Source organism: Schistocerca serialis, chromosome 7, assembly GCF_023864345.2.
Source record: "Schistocerca serialis cubense isolate TAMUIC-IGC-003099 chromosome 7, iqSchSeri2.2, whole genome shotgun sequence".
Classification (NCBI taxonomy): Eukaryota; Metazoa; Arthropoda; class Insecta; order Orthoptera; family Acrididae; genus Schistocerca; species Schistocerca serialis.
Window position 1 is genome coordinate 244,824,072 of NC_064644.1, and position 27,281 is coordinate 244,851,352.

Sequence of the window (27,281 nt, forward strand, 5' to 3'; positions counted from 1 at the left end):
ATTCATAGAAAATCACAAATGCCACATTAATCCGTTGCCTACAAGTCACATCAAAGTCGCGCTGCGTTGCATATATACTGAAGTTACGAAAGTCATGCGATATGCACATATACAGATGACTGTAGTTTCACATACAGAAAGTATAAAACGGCAGTGCACTGGCGGAGCTGTTATTTTTGTAATCAAATGTTTTACATGAAAGGGTTCCGGACGTGATTATGGGCGCACAACGCCAGTTAACAGACATTGAACGCGGAATGTTATTTGGAGCTAGAGGAATGGCACATTCCATCTGGGAAATCGTTAGGGAATTCAATATTCCGAGATCCACGACGTTACGAGCAACGTATCCGTTAAGACAACGCGGGGTTTGGCTATGGCAGCAGACGACCGACGCTCAAGTGGCTTTGCTAACAGCACGACATCGCCTGCACCGTCTCTCCTCGAGTCGTGACCATATCGGTTGGACTGTAGACAGACGGAAAACCGTGGCCTGGTCGGATGAGTCCCGATTTTAGTTGGTGAGAGCTGATGGTAGGGCTCAAGTGTGGCGAAGATACCACTAAGCTTGTACTAGTTTGTCAAAAGGGCACTGTGCAAGCTATTTGTGGTTCCATAATGGTGTGACCTGTGTTTACAAGGAATGGACCGGGTCCTGTGGTCCCACTGAATTGAGTATTGACTTCAAATTGTTATGTTCGGCTACTGGAAGACCATTTGCTGCTATTCATGGACTTCGCGTTCCCAAACTAAGGACGAATTTTTATGGGTTCAGTGCGCCATGTCACCGGTCGACAGTTGTTCGTGATTGGTTTCAAGAACATTCTGGACAATTCGACGTGGCTACTCAGATTGCCCGACATGAATCTCATCGAACATTTATGTGCCAACGGGACGTAACGGAGAGGTCAGTTCGTGTACAAAATCCTGTACCGGCAATACTTCCGCATTTACGGATGGCTACAGAGGCGGCAACATGGCTCAGTATTTCTGCAGGGGACTTCCGACGACTTGTTGAGTCCATGCCACGTCGCGTTGCGGTACTACGCCGGGCGTAAAGAGGTGCGGCACGACAGTTTGGAGGTATCTCATGACTTTTATCACATCAGTGTACGTTGCAGCAACGCTCTCAGACGGAAGCTTTTTTGTATATTATTAATATTATTATTAAAATCTTAGGCGTATTTTCATGCTAAACGTGAGTTTGGCGCAAATTATATTTGTAAGGGAGGGGGAGGGCTGGCAGGAGACAGGAACAAACGGCGCTCTTTCCTCCCCTACACTCTCCTCCCCACCACCTCGTTCCCCCTTCAGAAGCGAACCTTGGATACGCTCCTGCAGCCCTACTGCGGAAGGGCAGAACTTCTGATTGCCACTGAACCTCCGACTCGTGTTCTTGAAGCGTGTTGTTGATGGAGAAAAGTCAAATAGCATTACGGCAGTAGCATAATTGTGTGTGTGTGTGTGTGTGTGTGTGTGTGTGTGTGTGTGTGTGTGTATGTCGGCGGAAGTTCAAAATGCCATGGTTCGATACCCAGTCAGTCCTAGGATTTTCATCACTTTCTTCGCCACTGGCAGTGTTTGTTAATTGAAAAATGCTGATTTGCGCCGTGGTCCTGAGTGCACGTTAATCTGTAGGCACCGCTAAACTGGCTGGGTAAGTTGGTACAAAGGTCAGAAGAGACGTAAGGCGTACCACGTCCAATACGACCATATGTAGTAAAGCACTGTGGTGTTCAAACCGAGCTCCGGGTGGATGACTGTTTTACCTAATAGTATATGCAGTACGGCAGTTTTCCAGCGGCGGCTGGATGACTAACTGGATAACGAAGCTCACCAGTATACCTCGAGCTGTTGAGCATTATATCCAGAGCTGTTTAAGCCTACAACAAAGAACTACTGCTTACAAATCGCCTTATGTATATCCACTGTGGGGAGGTTTAGCGGAAATTCCTACGATTAAAGTAGTCTCTGGTAATCCATCAGGGAAGGTGGGACTGGAGCCGGACACGAAGAACTTGAGTAATTATAACAAAAGCATAGGCTGTATTTGGATTCGATGTTGTCTATTCTTTTTAATACGTCCAACCAGTTTCGACACCAAATGATTTTATCTTCAGGCCCCAAGTGTAAACTGCCACCCACAACTGTTTTCATGTGCATGAGCCAAAATTAGCTGGATTACGTACCTTCCATGGCAATAACAAGCGCAGCATGGTTAAATTCTTCGCCTGAGTCAGCCTGTCGACTCTTCTGTTGTGTAACTCGCCTGTTGCTGTCAAAGGCCATCCAACTCATTGTTTACCATACAATTCCATTGTTCCAATTCCACCAGCTTTACATCTGTTTGCCCAGTGCCGCACATTGCTATAATTAAGTCCATAACCGTAAACATATTTCATTCGTCGATGGATTTTAGTTGGAGCTGCTGTTAGGAACATCCAACACCTTTTGACAGAAGATCGTGTTAACATCCGAACTGAACGCTACTACAAGAGATCTTGAAAAATATCATATAGCTAACGATCTTGCAAATAATTTCTCAGGCTGCTAGTAGAATACCAGAAAACGGATGATTATTTAAAGAATCGATTTTCTATCTTTAAAAGATCTTCAAACGTTTGAGTAATTTATAGATGACTTAGTGTGTTAACTATTTTATTTTAAGCACTTCAGCAAGAAAAGTATAGGAAAGGTTTGAAATTCAGTTTAACATTTGTTGGAAGGCACTAAATGCTTTCATTATGAAAGACTGGATGAATATAATGTGTACAATGATAAAATTTTTCACATACTCAGATACTGTCTAAATTGTGTTGCGAATAAACTTGGTAGTAAAGACTTAATAAATTAAAACGTTTTGTCTGATGCTGAAGTTTCACTGGAAGAAAAGTGAAAACTTCTTTCATTTCACCGTTTTGTGTACGTATGTGTGTACGGTGGTGGATGGGTTAGGGGGGGGGGGTGTCAACGAGAAAACGTTTTGCTAACGTTTGAAATTAAATATAAAGTTTGTTGGACGTCGCTAAGGCTCTCTCTCAAATCTCTGGATGAACAAAGTCCGGGTATTTGCATGCCGTCGCATCGGTTGCGCTGCCTCAACACATTCCCAATTTTCATATGTAATAGTTGCTTTATTGTGTTTCACTTTTAAATTTTTAAATTCAATCAATAATCACGCGAAATATTGAAAATCAAATTTTTGTTGTATCTGGAAACCGATAGATATGCACCTGCAATTTGTACCTGGTTTCTGGACAGCGTTTTATTAATGTAGGTAAGGAAAGGTGTCGCCGTGGACTCCCCAGGGCGCCGCGTGTTCAAAACTGGGAGCAGGACCGCACAGTGAATGCGAAAGGGCGAGTGATCAGAGGCGACGTTATGCCTATTGAGCTCATTGCTTTTATGGGCGGGTGTCCACATCGTCAGCAACACTCACACTTAAACGCTTCCTAAACGACAATAAAACGTACTGCTACCTTGTCTGGTTTAAGTAACTATAGCTTTGAGCTATACTTTAATAACAGTAGCTACATATATCTTCTTTGCAAAATTCAGCTGTAACTTTACAACGCATCTTGATGTCCCACTGTGAGTACTAACAACAGCCCTCCAAGCGGAACAAAAGCTCTTAATTTTCAGAGTCCGAACCGCACCTGCAAGACCGCATAGAAATGTAAACAGTAACAGAATGCAGGCAACAGGCGGTGTGGTGCAGGCTCCTCGAAAATTTCGAACGCCACGACCGCCGATTTGTGGCAATGGTGACTTACCTATAAATCTTCCTATTTTCTGTTCTTCATTCCCCATTACTCTCTTCATTAGACGCCTTAAAATTTTCTGCATAGTTTATATCTCTTAGATTAAGTAGTAATAGGCTGCACAAAACACTAACAGAACTGTCATTCGTTGAATTGTTATTGCAGTATCAAATAACATTATATAAACATTGTGTACGAATGCGACAATTGTGTATCGTGTAATTATTATCTTTCTAGTTGTTAGTTGCGTAATTAACCCTAGCAATACCGAGGCATTTCCTATATGCGTATTATCAAGGGGTGGGAAGTACTTTATGCTCCCCCCCCCCAAAAAAAAATTAATTAATTGTTGTTGAATTATATTAACAACACAATTTTTAAAGAGGTGCTGATGTGTAAGTGGGGTTCAGAACCTAAAAATATATTTTAGCATACTCTTAGCAACATCAACGCACTTTCAATGACGTGTACTACAAACTTCATCGCCACAAAAAAAAGAAAGAAAAAATCTGGCTATGACATTCAGTGGAGAAACTGACATGTAGTTCTGAGACTTAACCCAAAAATTTAAGTTTAACTGAAAAATTTACCGGCGGAGGTTTGAGTCCTCCCTCGGGCATGTGTGTGTGTGTTTGTCCTTAGGATAATTTAGGTTAAGTAGTGTGTAAACTTAGGGATTGATCACCTTAGCAGTTAAGTCCCATAAGATTTCACACACATTTGAACATTTTTTTGAAAAATTTAAAACATATATGAAGTTAACTGGAAGAACTCATTAAAAACATTATACATATTTTTTGAGAGATTAAAGTATAAAATAACTCACTAGATTACAATAACTTAAAAAGATAGGTGTAGAGTACATCCCCACTCCCTCCTTGGTATTGCAAGGGTTAATGGAATGTGGGGTCTGTCATAATTTTTACACATCGGGCCATAAAGTTCACGCAGCAAATAAATAAATAAGTGTTAGGAAATCGATGACAGTATGTTGCTTCGTCGCACGGCCCTGTTTCGGCCACAGTAACTACACAGATTATTACAGCAATAGCTTGTATCTACCAGGGATTGCAACAGGTCCTCCGAGAAACGCGCTGAGTAGTTGCGCGCCAGCGGTGCCAGTCTGCGAGGACTGCAGCAAATGAAGGCATTTCTTATCGTTCAAACGTGGTAAAAGTATACATCTACATCGATACGCCACAAGCCACCGTACGGGTGCTTGGCGGAGGGTACTTTGTACCACTACTAGTCATTTCTTTTCCTGTTCCACTCGCATATAGAGCGAGGGAAAAGTGACTGTCTATATGCCTTCGTATGAAGCCTAATTTCTCATATTTTATTTTCGCTGTCCTTACGCAATGTATGTTGGTGGCAGTAGAAATTTTCGGCTGTCAGCTTCAAATCCCTGTTCTCTAAATTTTCTCAATAAAGTTCCTCGAAAAGAACGTCGCCTTACCTCCAGGGATTCCCATTTGAAATCCTGAAGCATCTCCGTACCACTCACGTGTTGTTCTAAACTACTGGTGAGGCAGCCCGCCTTTGAATTGCTTCACTGTCTTCCTTTAATCCGACCTGGTACAGATCCCAAACACTCGAGCAGTGCTCAAGAACAGGTCGCACCAGCGTCCTATACGCGGTCTCCCCTACAGGTGAGCCACAATTTCCTAAAATTCTTCCCTATCACAACCCTCATCTGCTCGTTCCATTTCATATCGCTTTGCAACGTTCCGCCCAGATATTTAAACGACTTGACTGTCTCAAATGGTTCAAATGGCTCTGAGCACCATGGGACTCAACTTCTGAGGTCATTAGTCCCCTAGAACTTAGAACTACTTAAACCTAACTAGCCTAAGGACACCAAAAACATCCATGCCCGAGGCAGGATTCGAACCTGCGACCGTAGCGGTCTCGCGGTTCCAGACTGCAGCGCCTAGAACCGCACGGCCACTTCGGCCGGCTTGACTGTCTCAAGTAGGACACTAATAATACTGTATCCGGACGTTACAGGTTTGTTCTTCCTACTCATCCGCATTAACTTACATTTTTCCATATCTAGAGCTAGCTGCCATTCATCACACCAACTAGGAATTTTGTCTAAATCGTCTTGTATGAATGTTTGCCCTGGAACGATACTTCAGTGGGTCGGTCCTACTACGTTTTCTACACTCTGGTGCAACCTTCTTGTTCTCATACTTCTGGGAACAGTTCATTACTCTAGGGATCTCTGGTAAATTCTCCTCCGTGCAAATACCAGTGATGCTCTTTTCTTCCATTGCCAGCATTCGAATGGGATGCCTGAAGTACAAGCGTTATCGTTCCTTTTCGGTCTCGTAATAAGTTAGTGTACGGCAATTTCGGCTGTAGCATTTTCAAAAACTCCGTTCATTAAGATCTAACGTTGCACCTGCCTACAGACAACTCGTCTTATTTGAGACTTGCTGGAGGATTAAAATTCTACGCCGGAACGAGTCTTGAACTGGAAACATTTCCAAGTGATTGGATAGCTCAGTCGATAAGAGCACTCCGCGCCAAAGACAAGGTTCGAGTGCGATAGAAGGTGTCAGCCTGCCAGGTAGTTCCAAAACAACACACATTGCACGGTAGAGCGAAATACGCTTTATGAGGACTTGGCTTATGGACGTAAAAACATAGTCACCACTGAGTTCAGAAATCCATTAATCACCAGTACCGAAGTTTTTATTTGGTTTTGTTTTTACAGTGTCCATTTTGACCCTAGGATGCACGAATCAGGATTCCACCCTGGTGTCCACATGGCTACAGTAGGTTCTGATAACTTGACGTGCCTGCTGACTGTCTCTATTTGTAGTTATTACACAGTTCTGTTTGACATTAAAAAAAAGAAAAACCGGAGGTTTATTCTGCTTGACGCTCTTGCTTTGCGTAATAGGTGGCTTACCGCAGAACCCAAACGCAATAAGCACCTCATTTTCCGCACTGGGTATGTAATCGTCCTGTGGAATGCGATGCAATATTCCCAGAGTCATGAACGTATCCTGCCTAGTATACAGCGCAGAACCACTGAAAACATAACACTGAATGTGCTGTCTGCGGCGAAGTGCAAAGTGACCCGTTGTAACACCTCTTCACTCACACGCGTGCGAGAATTTCACCGCAGACTAACACGCATGGAAAAACCTGAAACTGGAACACTGCCCAACAGGTGTCATTGTCTGATTACGTACAGTAGCGCACACACCTTTTCCATATCTGTTCTAAACCAGAAAAAAAAGGCAGGAAAGGTTTGTTCCAGAGTACACTAACTCTAGGTGAGGAAATCCTGTTGCTATTTGCACTCCAGTAAGGCCAGGAAGGGGAGGGGAACAGAACGCAGACAAATTGCTTTGTGGAAGTTATGTTGATGTTGTTTTCAGTAAGAAGGCTGGTGTGATGCAGCCACGCTTGCCTAGTATTCGGCAGGAAGCACCAAAATTAACGTACCAACCCCATTAAGATAGGGAATAAAGTCCGGGAAAAAGGTGGCGACTTGCAGATTAGAAACAGTTCATTCCACAATTCCTAGATAAATAAAATGTTATAGGCAGTTGGCCGCGGGAAATGCCTGTACCAACAAACGGCACTTCAATTTTGGAATGGTGCATTCGAATGAGCAGTGTGCTCATTTCGGCTTATGACGTAAAAAAGAGAGATCGCATCGCAGCCCCGTTTCGTAGTATGTTACGGTGGATTCCACGGGAGTTATCCTGTATTTCAAATCCGCGAATGCACCGAAACGTGAAATCTGTGTTGCGACGTCACAGATCTCATCGCCCTCGACGTTCATGCTCTGTCTGAGGATTACTTCAGGCATGGGCAACTGGCTTAGTCGGTGACAGCGTTTGCTTCGGAGGGCAAAGATCGAACTTCGAGTCCTGACCCGGCAAGCAGTTTTAAGCCATCGGGAAATTTAATTACAACGTGCATCCCTATGTAGTCCGCCCCAGTAGCTGAGTGGTCAGCGTGACGGATTGCCGTCCTCTGGGCCCGGGTTCGATTCCCGGCTGGGTCGGAGATTTTCTCCGCTCAGGGACTGGGTGTTGTGTTGCGTTCATCATCATTTCATCCCCATCCGGCGTGCAGGTCGCCCAATGTGGCGCCGAATGTAATAAGACCTGCGATATGGCGGCCGGACCTGCCCCGCGAGGGGCCTCCCGGCCAATGACGCCAAACGCTCATTTCCATTTCCATCCCTATGTAGTGAAGGAGTAGTCCTCTGTGATTGTATCACAGGAAAATAGTTGAATTCTGAGACGATAACAGTGTTATTTATCAAAAGTGAATATAAAGTGAAACCACATTTCTCACTGATTACTGAGTGTTCTCGAACACATCATCCGATTTTCCAGAATTAAATGTAATCGTTATTGAGCAACATCTGCATTCTTTACCAGAAAATCTTGCAGATCTAAGCGCCGTCCGTCTAAATGTAACGTTACCAATGAACGCACATAAATACCGGGTAATTGCCTATGCCCACAGGTTTAGAATCAAATTGTAATTCGAATTTCGAGACTTCTTTTACTAATTAACGACGATAATACATTTTCAGCGTCACAGACATTTCTCATTTTGAAACTTCCAGAATGAAATTTTCACTCTGCAGCGGAGTGTGCGCTGATATGGAACTTCCTGGCGGATTAAAACTGTGTGCCGGGCCGAGGCTCGAACTCAGGGACCTCTGGATTTCGCAGGCAAGTGCTCTACCAACTGAGCTCCCAAGCACGACTCATGACCCGTCATCACAACTTCAGTTCTACCAGTACCTCGTCTCCTACCCTTCAACATCCCTGCCGCCGTTAGATAAGCAGCTGCCAGCAGCAAGTCGTATACTCTTAGCTTACTTACTTGTTACATAGTTTAATTCTTAATTTATTTGCGTGTTTTTGGGTACTTACATTGTTTAATTCATAAATTTCCGGCGTATTATAGTATTTGAGAGTTGTAGCATCGCGCTTTAGTGTTTACTTCGTAGATTCTAACTTAAATTGCTTGTGAGTTTCGTATAGCAGGTGTAATTTCGAGTTTTAGTTACTGTAATCGTAAATTTAGGCAGATTGTAGCGCAGTCGTTAGGCATTTGTACAGGTTAGTTCATACATTCTTTGCGTGTTTCCCTTGCGTTATCTAGGCACGGACTCGTGTTTCAGTAACTGTTGTTCAACATCGATTAGAATGGACAGGGACTGTGATTGCTGTGTTCGGATGAGGGCTGAGTTGGCATCCCTTCGCTCACAGCTGCAAGCGGCGCTGACTTCAATCGCGCAGCTTGAGGCTGTTGCCAAAGGGCACCACTGTGGGGAGCCGGACTTGAGTATCGCGGGGATGTCAACCTCGTCCCGTCTGTCCCCAGATCGGTCTGCCGCTGTGGTTGCCCCGGATGCTGCCCGCAGTGGGGCTGAGCTCTCGCCTGTGGTTGATTGGGAGGTCGTTCCAAAGCGTGGCAGACAGCGAGAGACGTCCCCAGAGGCTGATCAGAAAGCCTCCCCGGTGCGTCTGACAAACAAGTTTCAGGCACTGTCTCTGGCTGAGCCAGATGCAGCTGCCTGTCCTGTTTCAGAGGATCATTCTCAGCCTTCAAGGTCCGGGCAGTCGCAGAGGGTGGGCTTATTGGTAGTTGGGAGCTCCAATGTTAGGCGCGTAATGGGGCCCCTTACGGATATGGCGGCTAAGGAGGGGAAGAAATCCAGTGTGCACTTCGTGTGCATTCCGGGTGGAGTCATTCCTGATGTGGAAAGGGTCCTTCCGGATGCCATGAAGAGCACAGGGTGCAGCCAGCTGCAGGTGGCGGCACATGTCGGCACTAATGACGTGTGTCGCTTTGGATCTGAGGAAATTCTCTCTGGATTCCAGCGGCTATCTGATTTGGTGAAGGCTGCCGGTCTTGCTTACGAGATGAAGGCAGAGCTCACCATCTGCAGCATCGTTGACAGAACCGACTGCGGACCTTTGGTGCAGAGCCGGGTGGAGGGTCTGAATCAGAGGCTCAGACGGTTTTGCGACCGTGTTGGCTGCAGATTCCTTGACTTGCGCCATAGGGTGGTGGGGTCTCGGGTTCCGCTGAATAGGTCAGGAGTTCACTACACTCAGCTGGCGGCTACACGGGTAGCGGAGGCTGTGTGGCGTGGACTGGGCGGTTTTTTAGGTTAGAAGACCTCGGGAAAGTACGGGGTGGGCTGCAATCTCAAAGGGTGCATGACAAATACAGGACGTGCTTGGATCAAGGAACAGTCGGAATTGTAGTTGTAAATTGTGGTAGTTCTGCTGGGGAAGTCCCTGAGCTACAAGCGCTAATAGAAAGCACAGAAGCTGAAATCGTTATAGGTACAGAAAGCTGGCTAAAGCCTGAAATAAGTTCTGCAGAAAATTTTACGAAGTCTCAGACGGTGTTCAGGAAAGATAGATTAGGCAGAATTGATGGTGGAGTGTTTGTGTCTGTCAGTAGTGGTTTATCTTGTAGTGAAGTCGAAGTAGATACTCAGAGCAAATTGGTATGGGTGGAAGTTATACTTAACAGCCGAACTAAGTTAATAATTGGCTCCTTCTACCGACCGCCAGACTCCGATGATATAGTTGCTGAACAGTTCAGAGAAAATTTGAGTCTCGTAACAAATAAATACCCCACTCATACGGTTATAGTTGGTGGGGACTTCAACCTTCCCTCGATATGTTGGCAAAAATACCTGTTCAAAACCGGTGGTAGGCAGAAAACATCTTCCGAGATTGTCCTAAATGCTTTCTCCGAAAATTATTTCGAGCAGTTAGTCCACGAACGCACGCGAATTGTAAATGGTTGCGAAAACACACTTGACCTCTTAGCCACAAACAATCCAGAGCTAATTGAGAGCATCATGACTGATACAGGGATTAGTGATCACAAGGTCGTTGTAGCTAGGCTCAATACCGTTTCTTCCAAATCCACCAGAAACAAACGCAAAATAATTTTATTTAAAAAAGCGGATAAAGTGTCACTAGAAGCCTTCCTAAGAGACAATCTCCATTCCTTCCGAACTAACTATGCAAATGTAGACGAGATGTGGCTCAAATTCAAAGACATAGTAGCAACAGCAGTTGAGAGATTCATATCTCATAAATTGGTAAGAGATGGAACTGATCCCCCATGGTACACAAAACAGGTCCGAACGCTGTTGCAGAGGCAACGGAAAAAGCATGCGAAGTTCAGAAGAATGCGAAATCCCGAAAATTGGCTAAAATTTACAGACGCGCGAAATTTGGCACGGACTTCAATGCGAGATGCCTTTAATAGGTTCCACAACGAAACATTGTCCCGAAATTTGGCAGAAAATCCGAAGAAATTCTGGTCTTATGTAAAGTACACAAGCGGCAAGACGCAGTCAATACCTTCGCTGCGCAGTGCCGATGGTACTGTTACCGACGACTGTGCCGCTAAAGCGGAGTTACTGAACGCAGTTTTCCGAAATTCCTTCACCAGGGAAGACGAATGGAATATTCCAGAATTTGAAACACGAACAGCTGCTAGCATGAGTTTCTTAGAAGTAGATACCTTAGGTGTTGCGAAGCAACTCAAATCGCTTGATATGGGCAAGTCTTCAGGTCCAGATTTTATACCGATTAGGTTCCTTTCAGATTACTCTGATACAATAGCTCACTACTTAGCAATCATAAACAACCGCTCGCTCACCGATAGATCTGTACCTCTTGATTGGAAAATTGCGCAGGTCGCACCAGTGTTTAAGAAGGGTAGTAGGAGTAATCCATCGAACTACAGACCTATATCATAGACGTCGGTTTGCAGTAGGGTTTTGGAGCATATACTGTATTCAAACATTATGAATCACCTCGAAGGGAACGATCTATTGATACGTAATCAGCATGGTTTCAGGAAACATCGTTCTTGTGCAACGCAGCTAGCCCTTTATTCGCACGAAGTAATGGCCGCTATCGACAGGGGATTTCAGGTTGATTCCGTATTTCTGGATTTCCGGAAAACTTTTGACACCGTTCCTCACAAGCGACTTCTAATCAAGCTGCGGGCCTATGGGGTATCGTCTCAGTTGTGCGATTGGATTCGTGATTTCCTGTCAGGAAGATCGCAGTTCGTAGTAATAGACGGCAAATCATCGAGTAAAACTGAAGTGATATCAGGTGTTCCCCAGGGAAGCGTCCTGGGACCTCTGCTGTTCCTGATCTATATAAATGACCTGGGTGACAATCTGAGCAGTTCTCTTAGGTTGTTCGCAGATGATGCTGTAATTTACCGTCTAGTAAGGTCATCCGAAGACCAGTATCAGTTGCAAAGCGATTTAGAAAAGTTTCCTATATGGTGTGGCAGGTAGCAGTTCCGACGCTAAATAACGAAAAGTGTGAGGTGATCCACATGAGTTCCAAAAGAAATCCATTGGAATTCGATTACTCGATAAATAGTACAATTCTCAAGGCTGTCAATTCAACTAAGTACCTGGGTGTTAAAATCACGAACAACTTCAGTTGGAAAGACCACATAGATAATATTGTTGGGAAGGCGAGCCAAACGTTGCGTTTCATTGGCAGGACACTTAGAAGATGCAACAAGTCCACTAAAGAGACAGCTTACACTACACTCGTTCGTCCTCTGTTAGAATATTGCTGCGCGGCGTGGGATCCTTACCAGGTGGGATTGACGGAGGACATCGAAAGGGTGCAAAAGAGGCAGCTCGTTTTGTATTATCACGTAACAGGGGAGAGAGTGTGGCAGATATGATACGCGAGTTGGGATGGAAGTCATTAAAGGAAAGACGTTTTTCGTCTATTTACGAAATTTCAGTCACCAACTTTTTCTTCCGAATGCTAAAATATTTTGTTGAGCCCAACCTACATAGGTAGGAATGATCATCAAAATAAAATGAGAGAAATTAGAGCTCGAACAGAAAGGTTTAGGTGTTCGTTTTTCCTACGCGCTGTTCGGGAGTGGAATGGTAGAGAGATAGTATGATTGTGGTTCGATGAACCCTCTGCCAAGCACTTAAATGTGAATTGCAGAGTAGTCATGTAGATGTAAAAGAAGCTCTCCCGCAAACCCTGCAGGCTAGCACTTCTGGAAGAAAGGATATTTCTCACCTTGGCTTACGTATGAACCTGTTCCTGCAGGCTATATTTTCTTTCTCGTTACCAAGTATCTGTTTTGCCTTCGTATCCACTGCAATTTGTCTGTTTCTTTTTCTAGTTTCTTTCTTCTGTAGCATCTATAAAAATCATAAATTTACTTGTTGTGCTGGGGACATTCCTACGCAAGTTGTCAGACTGGAAATGTAAGGTTAACTGCTGCTACCTCTAGATGTTTCTTTTTCTTTCCCACGATAGAGAGCTATTTTTAATGTCTCAGTGAAATACGGGCTTTTTGTTTTCACAGTGTTTCGACGAATGTGATTTGTTGATTCGGCTTGGAAGGACTTCTAATATGTTCAGTCCCCACTTTTTCGATCTATGATTGATGTTAGCTTTTTTTTCATTTGGACTCAAGAGTTTCACCTCAGTATGCGATCATTTCTCCAGATCAATCATGGATTTAATACAAAATGTGTATTTACTTTTGCCTGTCATTTGTTGGTGATAACTTAGTTCATATTTCACTTTTCGTTTTCCTGTAAAAGCCACATCGCGCTACCACTAGGAACACACTTCTGAGTGCTAAAATTTACCTTTTCAGATATTTTTGCTCTCTTGGTATTTTTCAGTACAACTGTCGACGCCGTTCCAATACAGCTCACAAGTCCAAGAGACTCAGAATAGCGGAGATAAGATAAGGCCAAAATCTGCCTGTTTTGCAGACGTGAACCGCGCCCATGACGTGATAGGAAGATATGGTGTATGTTCGATAACTTCCCTGTTCAGGTGAAATTATATCGCAATATCAGGATACAGAATAAATTTGTTTCAGTCATAATTAAGTCACTAGAAGAGGATTAGGTCCCATGCCTTCCCCTTCTCCCTTAACTTTGCAAAATTTGAGTTTTCGCCTTCTTACACTCATGTCTCTTCAGAGTCTAATCATCAGAAAGCAGAACTTTTGCATCTTACCACCTGTCTCGCTCGTATTCCCCGATTTCAGATCTGCGATTTCGTAACTAAGAACTGAGAATATGTACGAATAATCTGTTGCGACAAATCGCTAATTGGTACAGAATTGACAGAACTTGGGGTGATTCAAAAAGAAGGAACAGATTTCAGTTGTTTATTACAGACCAACTGTAAGAGTGAGAAAGACTTTGCGCATGTCACTGGACAGAGGAAGGTTCAAAGTTTTGACACAGCTGCGTTTTTGTTTGTAGCAACTTGGCGGCTACACCACAAGAGAAATTATTTTGTGTTTTATAATATCGCAAAGTCAACCCATTTTTGGCCTCCCACGTGACTAGACCTCACACCTTGCGATTTTTTTTTTTTTCTGTGGAGGTACATATAAGATAGGGTCTTTGCCTCATTCGTGGTAGATACTCTTCAAGATCTGAGAAATCGAATTGTTGAAGCTGCCGATTCAATAAAGAGAACCAGTTTTGATGTTTCTTGTGTAACGTATAGTGCTCATGTTGAATGTATGGCACAGTGTCTTTGCGAACGTAAGACTCTGAACTTAAGCTCTGTCCAGTGACATACTCAATGTATTTCTGTCTTTCACAGTTTGTCTGTAAAACAAATGAAATCTGTTCGTTCTTTTTCAATCACCTTGTGTATTGACTGTCAGTTGTTTCTTAACGTCGCCTGTTTATTTTTTTAAATTTCACAGCATAATTTTTTCTTTCTGAAACATTCATACTGCCCTTTCTTTTTCTACCAGGTGTCCTACTGTTTTGTCACTGACGATAACATTTCCGTCAACCGCAAAAAGTGTCTGGAAAACTGTTATTTTAAGGACATTGTTCCCAGCCACTCAGTACTAGCATTAGAATGTTTTGGCACTGGTAAATGTTTAGTAAAAACCTGAACTTTGTGTGTGGACTTTACTATCTTTCTGCTTCGTAATCTGTTTTCCAAGTGTGCTCGGAACCACCTATCTCGCCTTATTCTCTTTTATTCGAAGTGGGTCTTACTTATTCCGTGAAATCTGATGGTCAGTAAAACGAAATGGTTGTCATAGAGATAAAATGAAACCTGTGTTTCAGTAACCCTTGTGAATCGCAACAAATATAACTTTTGGAAACACTTCCACAAACGGTCATGTACTTCTAACACTTCGAAAGTGGCCAGTGGCTCTGAAACCAGGCGCCTGCTCCAACACTATAGTTGAAAAACGCCCTACGCTCACTAAACGTATTTTCGGGGGCAATCTGGAAAACATCGCTCATCGCTGCCATCACATGTGAGGCTGTTGCTTATACGCTCATTAACATCATTCGCCACTAATTTCACACCCATCCATCTACTAAATTTCAAATCATTTTAAGTAATTACTTACAGTAGATTTCGTTGTGTTTGTTTATTGGAGCTATATTTAGCACGATTCCTTCTGTCGCTTGTGTGCAGCACCTAAATGACGTTACTTTTTTCTCCTACAGGTTCCATGACAGAAGAGAAGACACTGTAAAGGAACCTCCGTTTCACCTACTCGCCATCGGACTGAATTCACGAGACTTGGTAAGTTCCTTTTTTCCGTTTGAATGACTACCTCGTTCGTTCGACATTTAAAAGTTCTTCGAAATGCGTTACGTCATGGTTTGGCTTGCGCAGTGAAAGTCAATTCAGAATGAAGCAAGCATATTATCAAGGTTAAACAACAAATGAAGGTTAGTGTTAGCACTTTCAACAGCTGAATTCCGCTCGCAACTTTTTTTCGTCAGCAGCAGGTAAACGAAGGTCACGTCAGAGGAGCAGAACTAAGTACTATAGTCGGTCTCCACTAATCTGGATGTTGAGACTGCGTCAAACTGGTCTGATATAAAGACGGTTGCGGTTTGAGTCCCCTGTAACGCGCTGATGTAACAACGTGTTGCTTTTCTGAATGGCCACGTACAGACCAGGGTCCAGTTCTTCATTGGTCGCGGAATATTTGTTACTAGTCAAAATGGAACGCGAGCTTGAATATCTATAGTTTCAACAACGTCTGTGCTTTTAGTCGTTGAGGAACAATGTATCAATAATACTCGTACTTACTGAAGAACATGCATGCCAATGCTACAGCTTCCGTGACACTTTGTCAGGAGACTGAGAAAGTCAAAACTGAGTGGAAAGTCAGGTAAGATGATTCCACGCGACAAGAATTATACTGGCGGAAAAAGACGCCACACCAAGGAAGAGTTGTGTGACATAGACGAAAGTTGCTAGGAGTGTTTCTACATTTGAAAGATGATGTCTTTTCAAATCTCGCACCAGTCGCATATGAGCGGCAATAGCAACGCCACTATGAGAATGGAAATAAGGTTTCCTTTAATTACACACCGTAAGGTCCTGACCTTTAGTTACCTTTGAGATGGGACGTGGTGAGTTGATGTTAGTCACGAATGACTTTAACGTGACAAAGATGCCATTGTGAACACCTCACCGAGTTTGAACGAGGTCAAGTAATAGGGCTACGACAAGCTGGATGTTCCTTCTCAGATACTGCAGAAAGACTTGGCAGGATTGTAGCCACTGTACATGATTGCTGGCAGCGGTGGTCACGAGAATGTACGATCGCAGGAAGATCGGACTTCAGACGGCCACTGGGCCCTACTGAGAGGGAGGCCAACGTGTTCGAATTACGGCTGTGGCTTGTCGTACTGCATCTGGAGCAGCAATCTGAGCAGCAGCTGCCACCCTAGTGACACAATGAACTGTTACAAATCGGTTACAAACATACCGTCGTTTGAGTCTCGTACAGATTCCCGTATGGAGGACATAGTGATAGACATCCCTGGGGTTGTGAAGCAGCTGAATGGGTTGAAAATAAATAAATCGCCAGGTCCCGATGGGATTCCAATTCGGTTTTACAGACGGTACTCTACTGCATTGGCTCCTTACGAAGCTTGCATTTATCGCGAATCTCTTGCCCAACGTTAAGTCCCGAGCTACTGGGAAAAAGCGCAGGTGACGCCTGTATATAAGAAGGGTAGAAGGACGGATCCTCAAAATTACAGACCAATATCCTTAACATCGGTTTGTTGCAGGATTCTCGAACATATTCTCAGTTCGAATATAATGAATTTCCTTGAGACAGAAAAGTTGCTGTCCATGCATCAGCACGGCTTCAGAAAGCATCTCTCCTGCGAAACGCAACTCGCCCTTTTTTCACATGATATCTTGCGAACCATGGATGAAGGGTATCAGACGGATGCCATATTCCTTGACTTCCGGAAAGCATTTGACTCGGTGCCCCACTGCAGACTCCTAACTAAGGTACGAGCATATCGGATTGGTTCCCAAATATGTTAGTGGCTCGAAGACTTCTTAAGTAATAGAACCGAGTACGTTGTCCTCGATGGTGAGTGTTCATCGGAGATGAGGGTATCATCTGAAGTGCCCCAGGGAAGTGTGGTAGGTCCGCTGTTGTTTTCTATCTACATAAATGATCTTTTGAATAGGGTGGATAGCAATGTGCGGCTGTTTGCTGATGATGCTGTGGTGTACGGGAAGGTGTCGTAGTTGAGTGACTGTAGCAGGATACAAGATGACTTGGACAGGATTTGTGATTGGTGTAAAGAATGGCAGCTAACTCTAAATATAGATAAATGTGAATTAATGCAGATGAATAGGAAAAAGAATCACGTAATGTTTAAATACTCCATTAGTAGTGTAGCGCTTGACACAGTCACGTCGATTACATATTTGGGCGTAACATTGCAGAGCGATATGAAGTGGGACAAGCATGTAATGGCAGTTGTGGGGAAGGCGGATAGTTGTCTTCGGTTCATTGGTAGAATTTTGGGAAGATGTGGTTCATCTGTAAAGGAGACCGCTTATAAAACAGTAATACGACCTATCCTTGAGTACTGCTCGAGCGTTTGGGATCCCTATCAGGTCGGATTGAGAGAGGGCATAGAAGCAATTCAGAGGCGGGCTGCTAGATTTGTTACTGGTAGGTTTGATCATCACGCGAGTGTTACTGAAATGCTTCAGGAACTCAGGTGGGAGTCTCTGGAGGAAAGGAGGAGTTCTTTTCATGAATGGCTACTGGGGAAATTTAGAGAACCAGCATTTGAGGCCGACTGCAGTCTAATTTTACTGCCGCCAACTTATATTTCGCGGAAAGACCACAAAGATAAGATAAGAGACATTAGGGCTCGTACAGAGGCATACAGGCAGTCATTTTTCCCCCGTTCTGTTTGGGAGTGAAACAGGAAGAGAAGATGCTAGTTGTGGTACGAGGTACCCTCCGCCACGCACCATATGGTGGATTGCGGAGTATGTATGTAGATGTAGATGTAGGTTATTTGAAGGACAATCCGAGCCACAGGTCCTGTAGCCTGTATTCTACTGACCCCAAACCGCCGCCATTTGCGAGTGCTGTGGCGTCAAGCGAGTGCCCGTTGGAAGGCAGGGTGGAGGTCTGTTGTGTTTTCTAATGAAACCTGATTCTGCCTCCGTGCAAGTGATGGCTGTGTGTTGGTTAGGAGGAGGCCAGTTGAGGGCCAGCAACCAACTAGTCTGGGTGCTCGGCACATTGGATCTCCTGGAGTTATGATCTGGGTGCAGTACCGTATGACAGCAGGAGCTCTCTCTTTGTTGTACCACGCACCCTGACTGCAAATTTGTACGTTAGTCTGGTGATTCGGCCGGCCGAAGTGGCCGCGCGGTCAAAGGCGCTGCAGTCTGGAACCGCAAGACCGCTGCGGTCGCAGGTTCGAATCCTGCCTCGGGCATGGATGTTTGTGATGTCCTTAGGTTAGTTAGGTTTAACTAGTTCTAAGTTCTAGGGGACTAATGACCTCAGCAGTTGAGTCCCATAGTGCTCAGAGCCATCTGGTGATTCGACCTGTTGTGCTGCCATTCATGAACAGCATTCCAGGTGATGTTTTCCAACAGAATAACGCCTGCCAACATACTTTTGTTGTAACCCAACATGCCCTACAGAGTGTCGACCGGTTGCCTTGGACTGCTTTATCACCAGATCTGTGGAGGAGGAGATCAGTGTTTAACGTCCCGTCGACAACGAGGTCATTACAGACGGAGCACAAGCTCGAATTAGGGAAGGATGGGGAAGGAAACTGGCCGTGCCCTTTCAAAGGAACCATCCCGGTATTTGCCTGAAGTGATCTAGGGAAATCACGGAAAACCTACATCAGGATGGCCGGACGCGAGATTGAACCGTCGTCCTCCCGAATGCGAGTCCAGTGCGCTAAACACTGCGCCACCTCGCTCGGTCGAGATCTGTCTCCAATCAAAGACATCATCAGTCGACAATTCAGCGTCATCCACAAACAGCAAAAACCGCCCTTGTATTGACCGACCAAGTGCAACAAACATGGAACTCCATCCCGTAACCAGATATCCGGAACCTGTACAATACAATGCGTGCACGTTTGCATGCTTGCATTCGACATTCTGCGGTTACACCTGTTAATGATGTACCAGCATTTCACATTATCAGTGGTTTATATCGCGCTTACGTTGACCCATGATTGTGCAACGTTACCTAGACAAAATGTGTTCCCGAAATATCATTTCTCAACATTAATTATTTTTTGGTGTTGCGATTTTTTTCCGTCGGTGTATCATCTGACGTCGTAGAGAGTTCTGGGCCCTCAACCTCGGAAACTAAACCACATTTGAAGTACCTTCGTTTTTCAAATAATGCTGTACTGTTTGCATCTAGTTCAGACAGATTCAGCAAGGAATTTTACAGAGCACGTCGAAAGTTGTCCTGAAATCATTTACAACAAGACAAAAGTAATATGTAGCTATCATTTCGAAAAATAAACTGTGAAGTCGTACAAAAAGCTGAAAAGTTTCTGTATTCAGAACTGTTGAGTACAACAACAAGGGTGGAAAGCAAAGATCGAGTAAAAATGGCCTGCATTGCATTTGATAAACTAAAAATAAATAGGCTGTTCTACACTAACCGTCCGATGTGCTTCAAAACAAAGCCCTGAAAAAGAAGTTTCGACTAATGGCAGTGAGACGTTGACTTTATAGGTGAAAATCATTCAGGACGCTCAGCTTGGAAGTTACCACGTGATACAGAAAAACAAAGATGTCAGAGAACAGACTGGAGTGAAACTTGTGTTTATGATTGCAATTGAAGACATGCGCGGAAACGTGACATTTAGGGGTGACGCCAATGTCAGTTTTGATAGTTCGCGTGCACAGCAAAAAATGGCAACACTTGTCTCTGAGCTTTTACATTTGAGGGTTAGCCCGTTTTTCCGTGCATGCCTTCAATTAAAATGAAGCTGGGCAGCATGCGTAGCCAGGTAAATGGGTGATAGATCTGCTGCAGAGGTTCTTTGCTGGAAATAATAGAAGACTGAACGATGACATTGTGCAATGTGTGTAGATGCCATAAGAAAACGTGCAGAGGCTGCGAACATCTGAAACCGCAATGTACTGAGTAGTCTAGACGACGCCTCTAAGCAGCAGTATAACTATACAACCACACACACACACACACACACACACACACACACACACACACACACACACATACAACGTGGACCGAAAATACTACACAGCTCCAGCTAATTACCGTCGCCCCTAAACATCCCACTTGCCCATATGGGGCCATACTGATACAGGGGAACCAAGGTGCTATCTGCCGTAAGAAGAACGATGCCCTTTGAGTACATTCGTCACGCTTCTTTTTTCTTAGCAAGTACGCTAACAGCTCGCTGTTGAGCGCCATAAATTCATTTCTCTCTCTCTCTCTCTCTCTCTCTCTCTCTCTCTGTGTGTGTGTGCGTGCGTGTGTGTGTGTGTGTGTGTGTGTGTGTGTGTGTGTGTGTGTGTTATTTGGGTTGAGTCCATGCAATCAAAGCTCGTAGACAACAACCGAAGTGCGGCATTTTCGCATTTACATTAATATTCGGCAGCTGACTTAATTTAAAAACGCGCATGTTATTGTTCTTAGCAGTTATCTATTTTACAGCTCCTTAGAACAGGTAGCTTTAGTAGAAAAAAATCTAATTTGCCCTATTTATGTGTACTTGTTTCACTTTCGGGACAGGCTAAGAGGTATTTTGATCCTTCAGTTGACTGTTTTATCTTTCTGTACCGTACAGCAACCATAAGAATTGTGGCCTTTCATTGATAAATCATGACACTCCAAAGCGCCATGCATAGTGTTTGTCCAGTGTAAAGCTAGAAAGACAGTGCTAGGAATTAATTCTGAGCTGCCCGCCACTCACGCTGTGGCCTGCATGGAGTGGTAAAATGTGTGGCTTTCGTAGTAGTTCGTAACGAATGCTTAACAGTGCGAAATAACTGTATAAGGCTGCGTTAGATATATACCAGTCTAAGTACTAGGCTGTGTGTATATGTAAATGGCGTTTCCGGTAAGCACTCAGTTGTAACCATTTGCTGTGGTAACAGTGAGCAGCGTTAATCGCTGTTATAGTTATTGAAAGGGATGCGGACCGTCGATGGAATTCCCAGAGTGTGTACGCAATATTTCTACATGCGAACAGTGCACGCTTTGTGTGTGTGCCTTAGCGTTCAGTATTGTTACCACCGTAATGGAATAGCTGTCGAAGGAGTGTTTGGTAGGAAACAGAATATGTCGCCTTTTTTGGATTTATAATATTACCTCCGCCGTTACTGAATGCGGGGAACACGAGGGACGTAGATACTAAAACGCTATTACATGCTAATCTTGACTCTGAAGAGATATTCCTGTAATGGAGCGGAGGCTTTAACTTCAGCAGGGCGAGGGAAAGAAAAGCAAGGGGTTGTCATCTTCTTACAGTGATTTAGCTATGAGTAAAGGAAACCTATTCTGCAACTTCATACGACGATCTATTTCACTTGAACAAGGAGCGGATCGAACTTAACGCCACGTGTTGCTATCACGTCGTTATCATGGCGGCGCTTCATGTCTGTAAAACATGGCAGATTTTATCTTCTATCTTATCTGTGCGATTCTGAGTTTTTCGAACCAGTCAGCTCGGTTGGATGGAATCGGCAGTTGCACTGCGAAATGCAAAGGAAGCCAAAATAACGAAGAGAGCCCGCCTCATCTACAAGCCTTTGGAACTTGTAAAAGATACTGAAAAACAGCTTTTGTAGCAAATGGCGGCCATCGTGCCACGTTTTCTTGTCTGCTTTGGTATCAGAAGCCACTAACGCCCACTTTGCGATGACGCTGTCTCACTACTGATTCGAATACTGGTGGCGGAAATAACAATTAGTGATACCAGAGTTAAATTCCAACTCTTTTCAAAGTGTCTTATGCATTGATGGCGTGGCATACTGTTGATCGTGATCCATTTGTCGGGTCCCCCCCCCCCCCTCCGCCCTCCTGGTGTTACTCCATAGGGTAAAGAAATGGACCAGTATAAACTTCCATCCTGTCTCTCCCTTCTCCTTTCGAAATATCGCGGAACATGGCGTAAACTTGAACTGTGCAAACTAGAGTCTTCTGTATTTTGTGGGGAAAGAGCAAGTCGTGCATCATATGACCTACATATACAGAAAACTCTATAAGCCAATATACAGTTGTGGTACAGTGTAGTTTGCAACAGAACTAGAGACTTAATCATATTCCTTTCGGGAACGTAGCAAAGAAAAGACATGCCTCATTAAGCGTCCTAATCCCTCTTATCTTGTTATCATGGCTCCCACGCACGATGTATAATTAAGGCAGCAGAACTGTTTCACAGTTTTCCTCTACTAACGGTTTTCTACAGTCATCCAACAGACTTTCGCGAGAACTGCATCGCCCTTTTTTACAAAAAATGGCTCTGAGCACTATGGGACTCAACTTCTCGGGTCATCAGTACCCTAGAACTTAGAACTACTTAAACCTAACTAACCTAGGGACATCACACACATCCATGCCCGAGGCAGGATTCGAACCTGCGACCGTAGCGGTCGTGCGTTTCCAGACTGAAGCGCCTGGGTTAGAACCGCTCGGCCACATCGCCTTTTTTTTTTTTTTTTACAAATACACATATTTATTTCTTTAGCTGAGATAACTGTGACTATTTGCTGAAACCTTGTAATTATTACACAAAACCAGAAATTTTGCCTATATTTCGTTTTATTTTACTGAGTCTAGGTTTCGAGCTGATGGAAACTGAAGAAAAATAACTGCATGTTTGCCGAGCACAGTTTAGAAAGTATTTCAAAGATGTCGTAATACTGCGCACAGGCGAGAGTGGATGGATACATAAGGGGTTGGAAATATTATAAATGTAAAAAAAAAAAAAAAAAAAAATCGGTGAAAGCACCCAGAACTATTACAGAACGAGCAAACACTCTTTAACTTTTCCAGTTTGTGTGTAGTACCAGAAAAACTAAAGGTAAACTTGATTACTCACCCCACCCCCAGCCTCTTGCTTTTCAGTTACGACGTTTTTACCAAGAACTTCATCCTTAAATGTTGTGAAAATTACTGGATCGCCCTAGACACGCACTGTAAATAACACCCTATTGTGCTATGGTGTAGTGATGAAGTATATATATAACCCCTAATCCATTAGATGTCATGTCATCTTTTAATTTCTTTCTTATACAATGGGCGTTCCAAGAGTAATGCACACATTTTTTTTTCTTTTCTGAAAGAAGGTTAGTTTTATTCAGGATTTCAGTACACCATACTATTCCCCACTCTCTTGGTCATAAAACCTCGTTTTTCAAAGTAATCTCCGTTCAGCGCGACGTGTACGCCACATTACTGGGAGGGCCGGTGTGCCCGCACAGCGTCACTCTACTGGCCGACGTGGGAGCCAACGTCTTGCTGCGTTAATAACCTTCCCACCACATACGCACTGCCTCCCGCGGAGTGCGTCCTTCATTAGTCCAAACAGATTGAAGTCCGAAGGTGCGAGATCCAGTCTGTGAGATGCATGAGGAAGACCAGTCTAGTGAAGTTTTGTGGACTCCTCTCGGGTGCACAGACTTGTATGAGGCCTTTCGTCGTCATGGGGAGGGAGAAGTTCACCTGCATTTTTGTGGTGACGAACCTTCTGATGTCATTTCTTCAATTTCTCGAGGGCAGCACAATGCACTTCAGAGTTGATCGTTGCACAATGACGGAGGACATCAAAGAGAATAACGACATTTTGTCAGTGGAGTGAGTGACTGATTATTTTGTAAAATTTTTTCATGAGTTTGACAACGCATGTGTTCAGTGTATGGCGCCTTTAGAATCTGAAGATGGTCATTGTATGGCCGAAACCAGTTACGACTGTGTCATAAGAATGTGATTGCGTCTATAAATAAACAAAAACCGTCGCCATGATTTTACCTGCTGAGGGTGCAGCTTTGAACTTTCTCTCCGAAGAAGAGGTGGTGTGGCGGCACTCAGTGGGTTGCTGTTTTATTTCCAGTTCGAAATGATGAATACCCATGTTTCATCGACTGTGACGATTTTCGACAAAAATTGTGACATTAAGCTTCGTAAAGCGCAAGCGATTCCGCACAGAAGATCCTTCGTTGCTCTTTGTGGTCTTCTGTTAGCCAGCGAGGGGCTTGTGTATCCCAAGTGGTGGGCGAGTGCGTCAGCTCTATCAACAGAGATGTCCAGTTGTGCAGCGAGATGTTTGACAGTGGTCCGTCTGTCACATCGAATGAGGGTGCCCGCACGTCCCAGCATTGCACAAGTGACAGCTGTATGCAGCCGGCAGGTGGGGAGGGGGGGGGGGGTGGAGAGAGAGAGAGAGAGAGAGAGAGAGAGAGAGAGAGAGAGAGAGAGAGAGAGAGAGGACAGGTTTGCGTGGGCGTGCTTGTTGTGATGATGACAGGCGCCTCGCCGAACGACTCACCGTGCTTTTGTTCACTGCCAGGTCTCCGTAGACATTTTGCAAGCGTCTGTGGTTATCTGCGAAGCTCTGGTTTTCCGACAAAAGAAATTCAGTAAAGCTCTCTATTAGGAACGCATCTCCTTGAGTTACGGCATTCTGAGGGCTACATATAGCGCCGCCATCTGTAGGAAATTCACGAAACTATAGGGACTGAAGCGGGAAAATGACACGATATCCCACAAAAGATACGGCATTTTTCGACCGGAATTGGTCAAGAAAAAAAAGTATTGCATTATGTATATATCTGGTCGTAGTAGATTCTTTGGTTCACAGCAACACTACGAGACATGAAGGATATCTTTGGAATAGTAAGGATAGAAAACGGGTTTGTAACCCGACCCTACGATAAGTAAATAACAATTGTTTAAATACACTAATGTAATAAATTCCACTCAAGCTTCGCCGAACATTCACCTACGAGTGACGTGAAGATTCGACAGCCGCGACATGTAGTTCGGATTCCACGTTAAACTGTAGCTCCCCTTTCCCTGGTAGGACTGTTATCGTAGGTAAGGACACACAAGTTGAGTAAGTGGCGACCAATTGAATGCTTTGCATTAGACCGTTTACTTACACGGAATTACCGTTATTAGTTTGTGGAACATTTCCGTTACATTTTCGTATGGACTGTGCTGCTATATTATGATCGTATTAGCGCCTCTCCAAATTGGTTCCATATCCGCTGTCATACTTGTTTAGTAATAACTCCACCGGAGTTTGTTCTCAAGAACAAGTGCAAAAAGGAAGGGTACGTGGCAGCAAATAAGCGTGATCTTTCAGCAGCCAGGCTGAATTTTGAAATCAAGAATCAAAGTGGTGGTGTGATAGAGAAGGGAAATGTCGAAGGAGAACAAAAGTTCTGAATATATGGATCGGATACGAAAAAATTATATTGAACATACATGCACAATTATTATTTTGTAATATTTTTCAAAAAAATTGTTTTTACTGCTCTTGTGTTAGTGGCCGGCCGTTGTGGCCGAGCGGTTCTAGGCGCTCCAGTCCGGAACCACGAGGCTGCAACGGTCGCAGGTTCTAATCCTGCCTCGGGCATGGATATGTGTGATGTCCTTAGTTTAGTTAGGTTTAAGTAGTCTAAGTCCAGGGGACTGATGACCTCAGATGTTAATTCCCATAGTGCTTAGAGCAATTTTTTCTTGTGTTAGTGGAAACTAACCTTGTTTGTACATTATGAGGATCTGTATGATTCAAGTAGTTCGCATGCAGATACGCTCGAAGAAAAAGACACACCACGAAGGAATTATCCGAATGAAGCGGAAAGAGGCAGTGGAATGTACAGACAACAACTAACCTTGTTTGTACGTTATGAGGATCTGTATGATTCAAGTAGTTCGCATGCAGATACGCTCAAAGAAAAAGACACACCACAAAGGAATTACCCGAATGAAAAGGAAAGAGGAAGGCGGAATGTACAGACAAACAAAATATTACAGTTTCAGAAAAATTATTGGGCATGGCATAAATTGAAAGAGTTGGTGGACGCGTTAGATTGTCAAAATACCGAGCTGGGTGGAGAGCCCTACCCATAACAGGAGCCCTATCCATAATACAGCAAACGTTCTGAGTTGTAGAGAGATCTGTCGACCACGCTGGCCAAGGTAGGGTAAGCAAGCAAGAACATAAGCAGCAGAAACTCTCGCCGTGTACGGGCGGGCATAATCGTCCTGAAAGATAAGCCCAGGATGGCTAGCCATGAAGGGCAACAAGACGGGGCGTACAGTATCGCTGTGCTGTAAGGGTGCGGCAGATGACAACCAAAAGCGGTCCCGCAGTGAAGTGAGTCGTATCTCAGACCATCACACCTGCTTGTCGGGCCGTATGGCGGGCTACAGTCAGGTTGATATCCCACCGCTGCCCAGGGCGATCCAGACACGTTTTCGGCCTAGAATCTCATTGACAGGAGTAGAATTGTCTTCAGAGATGATTCCCACTTGACACTGAGCCCCGATAACCAGGGAAGACAGTGTCTGGAGACGACACGGACAACAGTGGGATACCTTTCTGACTGTCGACCGCCGTACGGCCCGACAGCCGGGAGCAATGGCCTGGGATGCCATTTCTTTTCATAGCAGAACCTCTTTGGTTGCCTTCCGCGGTACACCTACAGCACAGTAACACATTCTACGTCCCGTTTTCCTAGGCATGCACTTCAGCAAGATAATACCCGTCCGCGCACTACGACATTCCTTACTGCCTGTCTTCGTGCTTGCCAAATCCTGCCTTGGCGAGCAGGGTAACAGGTCCTCTACCCAGTTGAGAACGTTTGAGTCGTTATGGGCAGGTCCTCCAACCAGCTCGGGGCTTTGGCGATATAACGCGCCAATTGGACAGAATTTGTCACGATATCCCTCAGAAGGTCATCCAACAACTCTATCAGTCAATGTCAAGCCGAATGAGATTTTCACTCTGCAGCGGAGTGTGCGCTGATATGAAACTTCCTGGCAGATTAAAACTGTGTGCCGGACCGAGACTCGAACTCGGGACCTTAGCCTTGCGCGGGCAAGTGCTCTACCAACTGAGCTACCCAATCACGACTCACGCCCCGTCCTCACAGCTTTACTTCCGCCAGTACCTCGTCTCCTACTTTCCAAACTTCA

At 44.4% G+C, this 27,281-nt stretch overlaps 1 protein-coding gene across 3 annotated transcripts in view; it reads left to right on the plus strand.

The window, feature by feature from the left end:
• LOC126412327 (leucine-rich repeat-containing protein 24-like) overlaps positions 1-27,281 on the plus strand; it is a 960,970-nt gene that overhangs the window by 746,314 nt on the left and 187,375 nt on the right. For all 3 annotated transcript variants that reach the window (XM_050081849.1, XM_050081850.1, XM_050081847.1), the window contains one exon: positions 15,289-15,367. The gene's annotated coding sequence lies outside the window, so the exon portion shown is untranslated. The remainder of the gene's footprint in view (positions 1-15,288; positions 15,368-27,281) is intronic.